At 40.9% G+C, this 15,403-nt stretch overlaps 1 protein-coding gene across 1 annotated transcript in view; it reads right to left on the bottom strand.

The window, feature by feature from the left end:
* The window catches only part of LOC134577418 (myosin-10-like), a 429,924-nt gene extending 415,972 nt beyond the window's left edge, over window positions 1–13,952 (bottom strand). Inside the window, exon 1 of the mRNA XM_063436146.1 lies at window positions 13,836–13,952. The gene's annotated coding sequence lies outside the window, so the exon portion shown is untranslated. The remainder of the gene's footprint in view (window positions 1–13,835) is intronic.
* Between the last annotated feature and the right edge of the window lie 1,451 nt (window positions 13,953–15,403).

Here is a 15,403-nt window from a genome sequence, read left to right as displayed (position 1 = left end):
TAGTGGCTGGCAATCACACAGCCACTAGAGGCACTCCCTGCTTGCTAGGCAACTTTTTGATTGCCTAACTGACACTGGATGACTTCACTCTCTTTTTTAAGACATGCAACATCAGTAAAATCCCCATAGGAAAGCATTGCAGAAATGCCCCACCCTCTACCCTGATGTCGGATGACATCAGAGTAGACAGCGTCGATCCACCGGTGAGGGAGATCAGCGCAGGAATCAGGTAAATACAGTAATGCTTTATTAATTATTAACTCTTTTTTGGGGGGGTGGTAGAGGGAAGTATATTGTTAGGAATACAGATTTGTATTTCTAGCACTATAGTATCCTTTTGAGGTTGGCGCCCCAAACAATTGAACCTAGTTATGTCACATAACTACCACCTAACCTTGTCACAATCCACCTAGCTCCACCGTGCCTACGTAATATTCCCCAACCCTGTCACATAACACCTTCACCCTGTTGCACACCCACTTAATGATGTCACCTAATTCCCCCACACTGAGACATAACATCAACCCATCATGTCACATAACAATTATCACCCTGTCACTCTGTTACATTCCCTTAGCATTTGGTACCCCATGCCATCAGACTGTATCCTAACATCCAGTAATGTAAGAAGTCAATGAAAACAAACTTCTTTAGGAAGGCTTATAATCCCTGGGTGTCTTTTCTCTCATTTCACTGCTCTCATCAGTTCCCTAGCCTCCATATGCAAGCTCACTCTCTTTCCTGCCACTGTTTGGCTCTTCCACACACCACCTTAGCTTATTTGGCCACAGACCAAACCCATACACCCTCTGGCATGCTATTCCTCTTGGGTGTCTTTACGTCTTTCTCATAGATTTTAAGCTTGTCCGAGCTCACCTCTTGCCTCGTCTTATCTCTACCGTCTTTCCCAGAAAATAAGACCGGGTCTTATATCAAATTTTCCCCCGGAAAACGCTTAATTTCGGGGGTTATCTTTTTTTTCGGTGGCAAAGCGGTAGCAAGCATGTGACAGAAAGCAGGTCTATGTTCGGGAGCATTCCCCCGAACATAGACCAGTTCACGAGGGCATTGAATCACGCAAGTCTATGTTTGGGGAAACTTTCCTGAACATAGATTAGCGAACATAGATTAGCGAACATAGATAAGCAAATCCATGTTCGGTGAAAAATCCCCGAACATAGATTAGCGAACTTACGACTAGCAACTGGGGCTTATTCTCAGGGTAGGGCTTGTATTACGAGCATCACCCAAAAATAAGCTAGGGCTTATTTTCAGGGGATGTCTTATTTTCAGGGAAGCAGGGTATATGTAAATTAATTGTCAAATATTCTCATTGTATAATTTTAAAGTCCTGCTGAACATGTTGGTTCTATATATGTGATAATAATAATAATAATCTGTTACTGGTATAAGCCCAACAGACCAACCCACCGGTGTTTTGATTTCATAACTCCCGTTGTTGGGAAGTATGGGAATAAGGGATGGAGGGATTAGCAGGCCAATAAGGGGACAAGAGAGGGGCAGAGCCATCCTGTTAAAGGTGCAAGCCCTCCTGAAAGTGGGCATGTCCGCAAATAGATTGGAATGAAAAACTGATTGACAGGTTCTATGGCTTGCACAAAGAGCTCCTGAATTTGTATAAGTATAGTTAATACCCTGAGTTTACTTTAAGTGCAGTGTGTGCATGGCTAATGATGCACTAATTGCAGATGCATTTCTAGTGCTACACTGTTTGGGACAGTTACCTTGTGTTCTTACATATCTGTTACCAGGGAACAAAAGGAGCCAAAATACAGGACAGTCCCTTTGACCCTAGGACAGTTGGGACATATGGGAATGTGCAATGCTGAGTTAAGAGCCCATTGGGCCTGGTGCTGACAAGTATGATGTGCCTAATTACAGAATCTTATCAACAAAAAACACTAAAACAGTTATATCTCCCAAGCTGGTTGTATCTTTTGAAGGTAGTGCTGGAGGGAAACTCACAGGATATAACTATCAGAAAACACATACTCGCTTTCATCTTTCAAGTAAAACCATACCCCCTAGCAGCAGTGTCTATTGAAACAGGATTACGGTGAGCAGGGCAAAATGGTGGGCCACTGATGTGAATCACATGCCCAGAACCACCTAAAGGGACAAACATGCCTAAAAAGGGGGCATGAAGAACTAGATGGTCAGTCTGGCATGAATACTCGTTTTCTGATAGCTATATCATGCAGGATTACCAACCAAGTGCATACTGTGCAGACAGCACTATGAGCTTGGCATAAATGTGTCTAATAATGTGCAAACTCTATGCTTTCTAAGGACTGTCCCCAGGGCCAGTGCAAGATTTTTTGGGTACACAGACGAAGATTAGTGATGTCCCGAACGGTTCGCTGGCGAATAGTTCCTGGCGAACATCGCTTGTTCGCGTTCGCTGCGGCGGGCGAACATATGTGATGTTCGGTCCGCCCCCTATTCGTCATCATTGAGTAAACTTTGACCCTGTACCTCACAGTCAGCAGACACAGCCAATCAGCAGCAGACCCTCCCTCCCAGACCCTCCCACCTCCTGGACAGCATCCATTTTAGATTCATTCAGAAGCTGAATTCATTTTTTATTTTTTTATTCTAAATGCCAAACATGGTTATACAGGGGAATATTCACTAAATGCCAAACATTGTTATATAGGGGAATATTCACTAAATACCAAACATTGTTATACAGGGGAATATTCACTAAATGCCAAACATTGTTATACAGGGGAATATTCACTAAATGCCAAACATTGTTATATAGGGGAATATTCACTAAATACCAAACATTGTTATACAGGGGAATATTCACTAAATGCCAAACATTGTTATACAGGGGAATATTCACTAAATACCAAACATTGTTATATAGGGGAATATTCCCTAAATGCCAAACATTGTTATACAGGGGAACATTCACTAAATGCCAAACATGGTTATACAGGGGAATATTCACTAAATACCAAACATTGTTATACAGGGGAACATTCACTAAATGCCAAACATGGTTATACAGGGGAATATTCACTAAATGCCAAACATTGTTATACAGGGGAATATTCACTAAATACCAAACATTGTTATACAGGGGAATATTCACTAAATACCAAACATTGTTATACAGGGGAATATTCCCTAAATGCCAAACATTGTTATACAGGGGAACATTCACTAAATGCCAAACATTGTTATACAGGGGAATATTCACTAAATACCAAACATTGTTATACAGGGGAATATTCACTAAATACCAAACATTGTTATACAGGGGAATATTCACTAAATACCAAACATTGTTATACAGGGGAATATTCACTAAATGCCAAACATGGTTATATAGGGGAATATTCACTAAATGGCAAACATTGTTATACAGTGGGATATTCACTAAATACCAAACATTGTTATACAGGGGAATATTCACAAAATGCCAAACATTGTTATACAGGGGAATATTCACTAAATACCAAACATTGTTATACAGGGGAATATTCACTAAATGCCAAACATTGTTATACAGGGGAATATTCACTAAATGCCAAACATTGTTATACAGGGGAATATTCACTAAATGCCAAACATTGTTATACAGGGGAATATTCACTAAATGCCAAACATTGTTATACAGGGGAATATTCACTAAATACCAAACATTGTTAAATAGGGGAATATTCACTAAATACCAAACATTGTTATATAGGGGAATAGTCACTAAATGCCAAACATGGTTATATAGGGAAATATTCACTAAATGCCAAACATTGTTATATAGGGGAATATTCACTAAGTACCAAACATTGTTATATAGGAGAATATTCACTAAATGCCAAACATTGTTATACAGGGGAATATTCACTAAATGCCAAACATTGTTATACAGGGGAATATTCACTAAATGCCAAACATTGTTATACAGGGGAATATTCACTAAATGCCAAACATTGTTATACAGGGGAATATTCACTAAATGCCAAACATTGTTATACAGGGGAATATTCACTAAATGCCAAACATTGTTATATAGGGGAATATCCACTAAATGCCAAACATTGTTATATAGGGGAATATTCACTAAATACCAAACATTGTTATACAGGGGAATATTCACTAAATGCCAAACATTGTTATATAGGGGAATATTCACTAAATACCAAACATTGTTATACAGGGGGATATTCACTAAATGCCAAACATTGTTATATAGGGGAATATTCACTAAATGCCAAACATTGTTATACAGGGGAATATTCACTAAATGCCAAACATTGTTATACAGGGGAATATTCACTAAATGCCAAACATGGTTATACAGGGGAATATTCACTAAATGCCAAACATTGTTATACAGGGGAATATTCACTAAATGCCAAACATTGTTATACAGGGGAATATTCACTAAATGCCAAACATTGTTATACAGGGGAATATTCACTAAATGCCAAACATTGTTATATAGGGGAATATCCACTAAATGCCAAACATTGTTATATAGGGGAATATTCACTAAATACCAAACATTGTTATACAGGGGAATATTCACTAAATGCCAAACATTGTTATATAGGGGAATATTCACTAAATACCAAACATTGTTATACAGGGGGATATTCACTAAATGCCAAACATAGTTATATAGGGGAATATTCACTAAATGCCAAACATTGTTATACAGGGGAATATTCACTAAATACCAAACATTGTTATACAAGGAATATTCACTAAATACCAAACATTGTTATACAGGGGAATATTCACTAAATGCCAAACATTGTTATACGGGGGAATATTCACTAAATACCAAACATTGTTATATAGGGGAATATTCACTAAATGCCAAACATGGTTATATAGGGGAATATTCACTAAGTACCAAACATTGTTATATAGGGGAATATTCTCTAAATACCAAACATTGTTATACAGGGGAATATTCACTAAATGCCAAACATTGTTGTACAGGGGAATATTCACTAAATGCCAAACATTGTTATACAGGGGAATATTCACTAAATACCAAACATTGTTATATAGGGGAATAAAAATAATGAGGGGGGGGACCTACTGTCCTCCCTCCTGCCCCCACCCGTGAGCGTTGGGTGGGGGCAATAAAAATAACGAGGTGGGGGACCTACAGTCCACCCCCCGGCACTCACCCCTGCGCGGTGGGTGGGGGCCATAAAAATAATGAGGGGGGACCTACTGTCCTCCCCCCCGGCCCCCACCCCTGCATGGTGTGTGGGGGCCATAAATCACATTGGGGGATCCTACTGTCCTCCCCCCTGCCCCCACCCGTGAGCGTTGGGTGGGGGCCATAAAAATAATGAGGGGGGACCTACTGTCCTCCCCCCCGGCCTCCACCCCTGCATGGTGGGTGGGGGCCATAAATCACATTGGGGGGACCTACTGTCCTCCCCCCCGCCCCCACCCGTGAGCGTTGGGTGGGGGCCATAAAAATAATGAGTGGGGACCTACTGTCCTACCCCCGGCCCCCACCACTGCGCGGTGGGTGGGGGCCATAAAAATAATGAGGGGGGGACCTACTGTCATCCCCCACCGGCCCCCACACCTGCGAGGTGTGTGGGGGCCATAAAAATAACGAGGGGGGACACCTACTGCTCAGGGGTGGGGGCCGGAGGGAGGACAGTAGGTCCCCCCCTCTCTTTTTTTAGGTCCCCCCTTATTGTTTTTTAGGGCCCCCTCCCACCGCTCAGGGATGGGGGCCGGGGGGGAAGAAGGTAGGTCCCCCCCACCATTATTATCTAGGGCCCCCACCCACTGCTCCAGGGTGGCGGCCAGGGGGAGGACAGAAGGTCCCCCCTCTCTTTATTTAGGGCCCCCACCCACTGCTCCGGGGTGGCGGCCAGGGGGAGGACAGAAGGTCCCCCCTCTCTTTATTTAGGGCCCCCACCCACCGCTCAGGGGTGGGGGCCGGGGGAGATAGTAGATCTCCCCCCTTATTGTTTTTTTAGGGCCCCCATCCACCGCTCAGGGGTGGGGGCCGTGGGGCACAGTAGGTCCCCCCTTATTGTTTTTTTAGGGCCCCCACCCACCGCTCAGGGGTGGGGGCCAGGGGGAGGACAGTAGGTCCTCCCCCTCTCTTTATTTAGGGCCCCCACCCACCGCTCAGGGGTGGGGGCCGGGGGGGAAATAGGTCCCTCTTATTGTTTTTTTAGGGCCCCTACCCACCGCTCAGGGGTGGGGGCCGGGGGGGAGGATGGTAGGTCCCCCCATCTTTATTTAGGGCCTCCACCCACCGCTCAGGGGTGGGGGGCCAGGGGGGAGGACAGTAGGTCCCCCCCTTATTGTTATTTAGTAGGTCCCACCCCCCCTTAATTTACCTGCTTTAACCCCTTAAGGACCAAACTTCTTGAATAAAAGGGAATCATGACATGTCACACATGTCATGTGTCCTTAAGGGGTTAAAGCACGTTATTTCTTATCCCCTCTTTTAAATGTTATACCGCCGTTTGTGTACCCTATTTTCCCCATTGTGTGTCCTACACCTCCCTTCTGTACAACCCCCCTTGCGTGTCTCTTATTCCCCCTCTTTGTACATCCTACCTTGTCCCTTAGTGTTTCCCCTCCCCTTCCTGTCCCTTGGTGTGTCCCCCAACCCCTTAGTGGTTCCCTTCCCTTCCCACCCTGGTGTGTGTCCTACCTCTCTTGTAGCGTGGCCAAGCGGAGTGGACTCTGGTACAGGAGCTTCAGTTTCGTTAATCAGCCGGACTGACAGGAAATGCTCTCTCATTGAGCACTTCTTGTCAGTTCAACCGGGTACAGGTAACCGAAGCTTCTGTACCGCGGTCTGCTCCGCTCGGCCATGCTAGATTGAGTGACTGGTAGGAGGTAGCATCATGTAATACCCCCCCCCACACACACACACACTGCAGGGGACAGGAGTGATCGCCCCCGCCCTCCCACCCCCACCAGAGGTATCACTTCCGGGTTTGCCCCCAGAGAAGCCAACACACCTAAACATGGGGGGTATCACTGTACTCAGGAGATGTTGCTGAACACATATTGGGGTGTTCTTTGGCAGTAACCCTTGAAGTTCTCCGTACATGTACTCTTAAATTGCTATGTGTGTTAAAAAAATTACCAATTTGTTTGTTTGTTTGTTTAAATTTGGCATAGATTGGTGGTAAAATGGTTGCATGAAAAGAGTCAAAACACCCCAAGTTTATTACCTTAGGTTGTCTTCTTTCAAAAAATATATACATGTGTAGGGTTATTCAGGGATTCCTGACACATATCAGTGTTACAATACAACTTGCTTTAATTTTGAAAAAAGATGGTTTGGAAATAGCAAAGTGCTACTTGTACTTATAGCCCTATAACTTTCCAAAAAGAGCTAAGAACATGTTAACATTGGGCATTTCTAAACTCAGGACTAAATTTAGAAACTATTTAGTACGGGTGTTTTTTGGCAGTTGTAGATGTGTAACAGATTTTGTGGGTCAAAGTTCGAAAAAGTGTGGGTTTTTTCCAATTTTTTCATCAAAAAATTTATATTAAATTATATGATATAATGAAAATAATGGTATATTTAGAAAGACCATTTAATGGCGAGAAAAACTATCTATAATATGTGTACAGTAAATGAGTAAGAGTAAAATGACAGCTAAACACAAACACTACAGAAATGTAAAAAGAGCCCTGGTCCTTAACAGTAAGACAATGTTAAAATGGTCTGGTCACTAAGGGGTTAAAGGTTCATTGTAGCCCCTGGTGACATGTAAAGGGACTGAGAAGGTAATTGAGAGAGATCTCAAACACCTGAAGAAGCATGCTGTAGGTTAAAAAGGAACGGGTTAGTATTAATTAGTTGAAATTATCTTTTTTTTTTTGTTTCTGTTAGCTGGGTAGGTGATTGCAAGCAGGCATGAAAGTTGCTATGAGTTGTGGAAATTATTATTTTTTTTTTTTTGGTGCCTGGATAGGTGCAAAGAAGGATTAAGCTATCATAGGGCCAGTTGAGGGTTATTAGGTTTCCCCACCACCCTTGATTCTTTACAATGAGATGGTTAACATGGGCAAGCAGATTCATGATTCCAGGGCCCTTTATAAATCACCTTGTGGTTAAACCCACTTTGGATAGGTGATTACAAGTAGGCCTTGGAACAGGTATCTCTTGCTGGACAGGAGATTATGGATTTAGATCAGACTAGAATGAGAGGTTCCTGGCTGGTGGTACCTCTTTTTGGCCTGGGAGGAGCTGTATATTGTTGCAGCTTGCCTATGGAAATGCAGAAGTCTCAGGAATTTTTGCCATTGATCTGTAAATTATAACCATTAGACTTGTAGACTTGTGCGCGATGAATACATTTGTTTCAGTTGAACCACTTTGCATGCAAATTAAAAAATGTTTAAGAGTGACCAAATTTTAGCCATATGGCAGTTTGGCTCAGCAGAAATTCAGTAACGAAGAAAAAGAAACACACCAACTAAAAGGCTTGAAAATGGGCCAATCAGTGAACTGAAAATGGGCCAATCAGTGTGCATGTTCCTGCTATTTGGTTCACAGATCAAATAAGAAAATGAGGGGAAATCCAGGAGTAGCAGTTTATATATTTTATGTGCAATAATTTTATTTTTTATAATTCTAGAACATTTTCCCATCCTTTTCTATTTTAGCATCTACCACCAGTGGTATTTCTTAAGAAGGACTCAAATGGAAAAGGGATACTATTGTGCCAGGAATACAAAGCAGTATTTCTGGCACTATTGCTCCCCCTGCCTACCCTCTCCTTTGCACCCATCCCTCCGCATGAAATAAAGGGTTAAAAACCTTATCTCAGTGCCAATGTCTCTCAGTGCTGGGTCGAAGCTCCGACTCTCCAACATCCCACGACGAGCGGGCGCTTATGCCGCACGTGCATCTGTTCTCCCCTTAGGAAACCATTGAATCAATTCCTTCCTATGGGAAAAAATCTGACGCTGGATGTCCTCATGAGGAGTGAGGACATCCATAGAAACATAGAAACATAGAATGTGACGGCAGATAAGAACCATTCGGCCCATCTAGTCTGCCCAGTTTTCTAAATACTTTCATTAGTCCCTGGCCTTATCTTATAGTTAGGATAGCCTTATGCCTATCCCACGCATGCTTAAACTCCTTTACTGTGTTAACCTCTACCACTTCAGCTGGAAGGCTATTCCATGCATCCACTACCCTCTCAGTAAAGTAATACTTCCTGATATTATTTTTAAACCTTTGTCCCTCTAATTTAAGACTATGTCCTCTTGTTGTGGTAGTTTTTCTTCTTTTAAATATAGTCTCCTCCTTTACCTTGTTGATTCCCTTTATGTATTTAAATGTTTCTATCATATCCCCCCTGTCTCGTCTTTCCTCCATGCTATACATGTTAAGATCCTTTAACCTTTCCTGGTAAGTTTATCCTGCAATCCATGAACCAGTTTAGTAGCCCTTCTTTGAACTCTCTCTAAGGTATCAATATCCTTCTGAAGATAGGGTCTCCAGTACTGTGTACAGTACTCCAAGTGAGGTCTCACCAGTGTTCTGTACAATGGCATGAGCACTTCCCTCTTTCTACTGCTAATACCTCTCCCTATACAACCAAGCATTCTGCTAGCATTTCCTGCTGCTCTATTACATTGTCTGCCTACCTTTAAGTCATCAGAAATAATCACCCCTAAATCCTTTTCCTCAGATGTTGAGGTTAGGACTCTATCAAATATTCTGTACTCTGCCCTTGGGTTTTTACATCCAAGATGCATTATCTTGCACTTATCCACATTAAATGTCAGTTGCCACAACTCTGACCATTTTTCTAGTTTACCTAAATCATTTTCCATTTGGCTTATCCCTCCTGGAACATCAACCCTGTTACATATCTTAGTATCATCCGCAAAAAGACACACCTTACCATCAAGACCTTCTGCAATATCACTAATAAAAATATTAAAGAGAATGGGTCCAAGTACAGATCCCTGAGGTACCCCACTGGTGACAAGCCCAAGCTTCGAATATACTCCATTGACTACAACCCTCTGTTGCCTGTCACTCAGCCACTGCCTTACCCATTCAACAATATTGGAATCCAAACTCAAAGATTGTAGTTTGTTGATAAGCCTTCTATGTGCAACAGTGTCAAAAGCCTTACTGAAATCGAGGTAAGCAATGTCTACTGCACCACCCTGATCTATAATTTTAGTTACCCAATCAAAAAAATCAATAAGATTAGTTTGGCATGATCTCCCTGAAGTAAACCCATGTTGTCTCTGATCTTGAAATCCATGTGTTTTTAGATGTTCAACAATCCTATCCTTTAACATGGTTTCCATCACTTTCCCCACTACTGAAGTTAGGCTTACTGGCCTATAGTTGCCCGACTCCTACCTATTACCTTTCTTGTGAATGGGCACAACATTCGCTAACTTCCAATCTTCTGGGACTACTCCTGTTATCAATGATTGGTTAAATAAATCTGTTAATGGTTTTGCTAGTACACCACTAAGCTCTTTTAATAGCTTTGGGTGTATTCCATCAGGTCCCATTGACTTATTTGTCTTTACTTTTGACAGTTGAAATAGAACCTCTTCCTCTGTAAACTCACGTGTAATAAATGACTCATTTATCCTTTTTCTTAACTGAGGTCCCTTTCCTTCATTTTCATCTGTAAATACCGAACAAAAATATTCATTGAGGCAGTCAGCTAGACCTTTATCCTCATCTACATACCTTCCTTCTTTTGTTTTTAATCTAACTAATCCTTGTTTTACTTTTCTTTTCTCATTTATGTATCTAAAAAAGGTTTTGTCCCCCTTTTTTACTGACTGTGCTATTTTCTCTTCTGTGTGTGATTTGGAAGCTCTTATAACTTGCTTAGCCTCTTTCTGCCTAATCTTATAGGTCATTCTGTCTTCCTCACTCTGGTTTTTTTTATAATTACTAAATGCTAACTTTTTGTTTTTTACTATTTTGGCTACATCTGTGGAGTACCACAGTGGTTTCTTGATTTTTTTGCTTTTACTGACAAGCCTAATGCAATTTCCTGTTGCCTTCAGTAGTGCAACTTTTAAATAATCCCATTTCTTTTGGACTCCATTTAAATTGCTCCAGTCTGATAATGACTCCTTTACACATATTCTAATTTTAGAAAAGTCTGTTTTTCTAAAGTCTAAAACTTTTGTTTTTGTGTGGTGTGACTCAGTCACTGTTCTTATATTAAACCACACTGACTGATGATCACTGGATCCTAAACTTTCACCTACAGTAATATCTGATACCAAATTTCCATTTGTTAACACTAAATCTAGTATGGCCTCTTTACGAGTTGGCTCCTCAACGACTTGTTTTAGAGACAATCCCAGTAGGGAGTTTAGAATATGTGTGCTCCTGGCACAAGTAGCTATTTTTGTTTTCCAATTTACATCAGGAAGATTAAAGTCACCCATGATGATAACTTCCCCCTTCATTGTCATTTTGGCTATTTCTTCAACTAGTAGATTATCTAACTCTTCAATTTGTCCTGGGGGCCTATAAATCACACCTACACGAGTTACTGTGTGATTACCAAATTCTAACGTAACCCAAACTGACTCTATGTTCGCCTCACTAACCTTTATTAGGCTAGATTTTATGCTATTCTTTACATACAGGGCCACCCCTCCCCCTTTCTTGCCTTCCCTGTCTTTTCTATATAAAGAGTACCCTGGTATTGCTATGTCCCAGTCATGTTTCTCATTATACCATGTCTCAGTAACAGCGACTAAATCTACACTATCAGTTGCCATTATTGCCACAAGTTCATGGATCTTATTCCCTAAACTGCGAGCATTTGTAGACATGACTCTAAGCTTATCATTTTTTAACACACTTGCTACAGGCACCTTCTGTCCTTGTTTTGGGGGACAATTGGATTGATGTTTTGTCACCCTTTTGCCCCCCCTCCTAGTTTAAATACATCCTAGCAAAACCTCTGAACTGCTCACTGAGAACATTTGTTCCCTTTTGAGAAAGATGCAAACCATCTTTTTTGTACAGTTTATTTCCATTCCAAACAGAGCTACCATGAGCAATAAAGCCAAATCCTTGCTCCCGACACCATTCACCAAGCCACAAGTTAAAAAATACAGTAGTCAAATGTTGTACAGCATAAGTTACCGGAACAAAGGTCCAGGAAGCACCTCCAGTGGCTGTCTACCAGTGTTCAATGTAAACATTGCAGTTTCTCTGGAACTGCAATATTTTACATTGCAGCACGGAGTACAAATAGGACACTGCACCCAGACCACTTCAATGAGTTGAAGTGGTCTGGGTGCCTATAATGTCCCTTAATATCGTTCAAGGCTTGTCTTACTTTTACTTTACTTTTAAGAGTACAACATTTGACTACTGTATTTTTTATTACTGGACATGTTATACTGTACTGCTGTGCTTGCTATTTTTCTCAACTTTTAGCTTTATTTATTTATTTATTAATAAAATATTTTACCAGGATGGATACATTGAGATTTCTCTCATTTTCATATATGTCCTCGGTCTTTGTCCACAAAACATTGCATTGTTACAATAGGATACAATATTACAAAAATACAATATACAAACTATATATATATACACACATAAATAAATGTAATACATAACAGGTAATAAATATATTCAACCATGACAGGTGCATTCTGTGCTGAGGTATATTGCCATAGATCTCTTAAAAGATTTTAGATTGAATGAATTTTGACTGTGTCCCTGAGGTTATTCCATAATTGTGGTGATCTGTAGGAACAGGAGGATCAAGCCACTTTATTTTTGTATTGTGGTATGCTAAATATCGTGCTAGTACTAGATCGGAGGCTGAAGGAGGTGGGCAAAGCCGGGGAGATAATTATACTCAGGTAGGGTGGGAGCTTCTCAGACATGCTCTTATGCACAAGGCTGGAAAGACGAAGAGTGCATCGGGATTCCAGCGACAGCCATTTTAGCTCTTTTGACATGTCACAGTGGTGGGTAAAGTAATTACATTCTAGTACAAAGCGGCAGAACGAATTTTACCCCTTAATGACTGAGCCTTTTCCAAAATTCCATACTTTTGTGACTTTTATGGCACTTTCTGTGGCACCCTAATTATGTTTAAAGCAACGTTGACACACATAAAGCACCTTTAAGTCTGGGGTCTGTAATTTTTTCCAGAGTTTATAAAAATGTATTTTTAATAGAATTTAGAAGTTTTATAAAGTGTATTGAAACACCACCCTGGCTGTCACATTTTGGCATTTGGAGTGTTTTTTTTCACTTCACATAGCTAATAAAAGAAGCTAGATCATGCCTACCTTCCGCCCTTCTCACCAAGCTATGCTACAGCTCATTGAGAAGCATTGAAAAGCTGCAAATGCATTATCATGCATGAACTTGTGGCTCCAGCACAGACACTGCACAATAAGAAGTATCTGACTGGTTAGTTCCACAGCCCAAACTGAAAGTCTGTATTGGGGAAACAAGGGGTGGCTTGCAAAAGCTGCATTAAACAGGTCTGCATCTTTTGCAATCTGTGTTTTTGTGGTTTTTTTCATATGACATCATAGAAAATATGAAAATATGTATGCATATTTTCTTTGTGGGTATATCTACTAAACAGTAAAATAAATATTTAGAGTCTATTTTAGTTTTTACCTACTTTTACATGATATCACATGAAATTCTACAGCCTCAGAATGCAGCCTGTTGTTTATACATAAAACCTTCTATCATATGTTACAAAAAATGCATTTAGATTTGTGCCTGGACAACTGTGCTTTTTAATTTTTTTAAATGAACAGAAAAGCTAAAAATTATCTTATCATGAATAAAGTACCTGATTAGGGATTTGAAATTGATTGTGGTGTCTGTGAAATTAAAGTTCTGTTTGCTTCCTCCACTGGCCAACAAACACCAACGCGCTCTCCTCCAGCCTGTTTTGCATCCAGTCAACTGCCAGTTGCTTGTCAAGTTAGAGAAAGGAATGGACGGCTAAGTACAAAGGTCCCTGATGTCACTGACAAAGGTGTGGTTAGGAATGCACTGCTCTCCTATCTGTAAAAATACAAAACGAAACAAAACTCTTAGGGTGTAGAGCAGGGCTGGGCAAAAGGTAGATGTAGAACTACAATTGGCATGATGTTTTGCCAGCTTTTAGAATGGCAAAGCATAATGAATGTTGCAGTTCTACCATGTCTGGGAATCTACCTTTTTTTTTTTTGTGCATTACATATAACAGTACCAGCTTGCCTTGCCACAGCAGCATCAGCATTTACAAGCTTTGTGCCTCCTCCAACTCTCTGCTTCTGCCCTGCTGCAAACATAAAAATTATCATATGTATGTCAGAGTGTGTGTATCTGTGTGTATGTGTGTGCCAGTGTGTAACTGTGTCGGTGTGTATCTGAGTGTTTATGTGCCAGTGTGCATACCAGAATTTGTGTGCATGTGCCAGTGTGTGTATCTGTGTGTCAAGGTATATGCATGTGTCAGTATGTTTATATGTGTGTTGATGTGTATGTAACTGTGTATGTGTATACATCCCAGCAATCAAAAACAACATGCAAACATATCCCTGATAACACAAACATTACAGAAAAACACCCCTGATTTCAAACTCCAAAATTATATATAAAACACACCCTTTACTCAAACACCAATACTATACACAAAGGTTTAGAAGACAACACTACATCCTATAACAACCCTGAAGGCAAATATTACATACAAACAAAACCCAGTATTAAAATGCCAAAATGATATGCATACACCAACTCACAGTTGCACACCTGCATTTAAAAGTCAACCATACATACAAACACACACCACTGCATTCAAACGCAAACACTACACACAAGTACACCTCTGCATTCCAATTGTAATAGTACATACAAATACACCTCTACATGCACACATATACTCTATACAAAAGCAGGCTTACATTCAAATGCACAAACACTGCACACAAATACAACCCTACAAGGATGGGCAAAGTATAGATCCCCAGCTGGCATAGCATTGTGGGAGTTGTATGACAGATGGGGATGCATCTTTTCGCCACTCTTGTGCTAGAGAAGGGGGCCCAAACAACTTTCTTGTACCAGGGCTTCTCTGCATTAGTTCCGCCACTGGGTTGGAGTGTAAGGCATGATTGCATGCCAGGGAGTGGGAGGGCAGCAGGGTCCAGGGGGCCCAAGCAAATGCTTGCCCAGGGTCCAATCACTATTAAAGACGGCCCTGCCTACCATGTCTGGGAATCTACCTTTTGACCACCTGGTGATGCACCATTTTTAGTTTTAAAACTTGTGAATAATTTAAGTATCCTTGTATACATATTTTCTATATAAGCAAGCATTTGTTTTTAGTATTCTTTTCTGTGATTTTGTGTCTGGAATCAGGGAAGCAAG

This window comes from Pelobates fuscus, chromosome 11, assembly GCF_036172605.1.
Source record: "Pelobates fuscus isolate aPelFus1 chromosome 11, aPelFus1.pri, whole genome shotgun sequence".
Lineage (NCBI taxonomy): Eukaryota > Metazoa > Chordata > Amphibia > Anura > Pelobatidae > Pelobates > Pelobates fuscus.
The sequence above is the reverse complement of the archived record's forward strand: the minus strand, read 5'-3'. Positions and strand labels throughout refer to the sequence as shown.